This window comes from Falco peregrinus, chromosome 3, assembly GCF_023634155.1.
Source record: "Falco peregrinus isolate bFalPer1 chromosome 3, bFalPer1.pri, whole genome shotgun sequence".
Lineage (NCBI taxonomy): Eukaryota > Metazoa > Chordata > Aves > Falconiformes > Falconidae > Falco > Falco peregrinus.
This window is the reverse complement of record NC_073723.1, coordinates 112517432-112520208: the sequence shown is the minus strand read 5'-3', so window position 1 is coordinate 112520208 and position 2777 is coordinate 112517432.

The window sequence follows — 2777 nt, the reverse complement described above, 5'->3', positions numbered from 1 at the left end:
CACCAGAAAAAGACATTTTATACAGGTTCTTTTTTTTGTTACATTAGTTATTTTATCGCTCTATATAAGGTAGTAGTATTAGTTGAGATAACAAAAATAGGGTTATAAGATTGTGATCCACATCAGCTTTCTTTAAATGATACCTATAAAAGAAACCTAATTGCAAATTTAGCCATGTTACCATTATTACTAACATGATCAGTGTGACACAGTTTTAGCTGCTTAGGTTTTTGTTTCAATCAAAGTTCTGGATGACTTAAATCAAACATGAATAAAATGGCAGACATACTGTGATATCTTGTTTTGCATATAAACACTGCATCCAAATCTCTGGTAGCAGAAATACGTGGTTACGCTTCCAGAAAATTTTACTTTTTAAGCATAACAATACTCAGAGTCATTTTGCTGCTTCTGGAAGGCCAGAGTGTAGTACTGCCAGATACCGTACTATTTAAACTAAGCATATATTCAGGTGGAAGTAATTGAAATGATAACTAGGGAACATGAATGGAGTCAATGGGCTTTGTGTCTGTGGATTTATAGATCCTGGCTGAAGCAAGACTTCTTGCGGTAAAACTAATATCAGCTGAGAAGATTCTTGTTTTTTGCCCAGTGCATTTAGGTTCTCTGCTGTCTGAGAACTCTTCCAACAGCTATGTTGTGGCTCAGTGTCAGCAAAAAAAATTTGTTGACAGCATTTCTGAGCTTCCCACAGTCAGGAATTGGCTGTTTCATGTAAGTACTTTTTGACATTATATTCTATAATTAAAAAAAAAAAAACAAAACCCAAACAAAATATAACCTTCTCATTGCTTGGTAACAGACCAGGATGCATCTCCTTCCTTTGGTGGTTTATTAATTGCCAAGAATTTTCCTGTGCTCAGCAAGAGCACAGCTGATTGAGACAAAAGTCCCGAGTTGCAAACAAACAAGAACTAGTCTGTTCTTTTATTTTAGATTGCTGGGTTTCGTATGTGTGAAAATCTTTATAAAGCAAGGAAGCTGTTTTCTTTTTCTATTACTTTTACTAGAGAACAGAAACACCCTGTGAGAATGTCCATCTAGTGAAACTACATTTACTGAAATGACTTGGGATTTCCCATGTGTACTGGGACTTTATTATGTACCCCAGCTCATTATAACCAGTTTATTTTCTGCTGGGAACTCTTGTTTTAAGCCATCGCTCCATTTCAACAAGTATGCAACAAGAGCTTCGTAGCATCTTCCTTCTTAGTCACAGTGGACAAATATACCAAGGTAAATTGCTAAATCAGTATAGCTCTGCAGATCACATTATCAAGAGCACCTGCAGTGTACTTGACATACCGTGGGTGGTTTGATTGATGGGACATGGTTAAATGGATTGACAAATATTTAATACTGAGAACCAGAGACGTGCATGTGCCGGAATGTACGTATCAGTACCAGAATGGCAGAAGAGCAGAATTTTGCCAGTCTGTGGCATACTTGGCATAAATGTGATTTTACTCCTTTTTATACATTTAGACAAGTTCTAATACTGTGTCAGCTACAGGTAGTTCAAACTCTGATTGCTTGCTTTCTCACCAAGTGATGTTTCCCCATGAGATCACGTTGCAGCAGTGTTGCCCTCCCTCCTGTCTGTCCTCTTTGGGCTACTGAAAGATTTCCAGAGTAGTTCAGTATGTTGGTTTTGCTTTACAATACCTAAAATCATTGGGATCCTGAATGCTGTCCCTGTGTGTTGTTACCACAGTGTCACTTTCCAAGATCCCAAGGGAGAGAGCTCTCTGATGGCTAAAATGCATAAATAGATTGAGAGGTGTCAAGAAACTCATCCTTGGTGACTGCTTGCTTGCCACCTTTTAACCATGAGATTCTTTGGGGTTTTATTACAGAAAATGCCTTAATTTTTCTTTTCTTTTTTTTTAATTTGTTAAGAATTCCACCTTTTATTTGCACCCCATATAGTATGTAGCCTGTATCCCAACCAGTGCTGCCTTTGGTACTGCTGAGACTCCTAGTGAAGTTTTAGAGTCTGGTGTTGTTTCGTCTGGGTAAGTAGCAAGAGTTTAGTGATTTTTCATCAGCATGCCACAATGCTCTAAATAGCAACACTGACAGACACTGAAATCCAGATTTTAGATTTTAAATTTCACGGTCTCCTTTATCTGTTTGACAGGTGTTTAGAGATTACGCTTCTCTCTGTTTTTCTTTCACCGATACAGCTAGATAAATATTAAGTGAACATACATATTTAAAAACACAAGGGACCATGCTAGAAGTACAATATGAGACTAAAATCAGCCACTTCAAAATTAGAAACTGTCGTGGGTACTTTTGCTTGAGCCTGTGTGTAACAACGCTACTTCTGCAGTATTCTGTTCCTCCTTTCTTTACTAGGCTGTCACCCATAGCAGCACAATGACTAGACAGTGCTGAAGGAACGCCTTGGGCATGTGTTGAAGAGTCTTTCCCTCATGGCTTAGCTGGGTCTCTGCATTCTTTTGCTTAGGTGTCAAGTGATGTTTGAATAACCGCTGACTTACAGGACCTTCCCTGATCTCCTCCATGGGACTCACAGGTGATCCCTGTAGATCAGAGACCTGGTATAAAAATTACCTAAGCATTAGCTAAGTTCAGTATTAACTAATTAGTTAAAATAAAAAATGCCAAGTAACCTTATCTTTGGGCCTTGCTACCTCTAACACCTAAACCAAAAGGAGATTCAGATGTTAGAGACAGATGTGTGTGATCAAATAAACATAAATAATAATAGCATGCTCATAGAGGGTTTC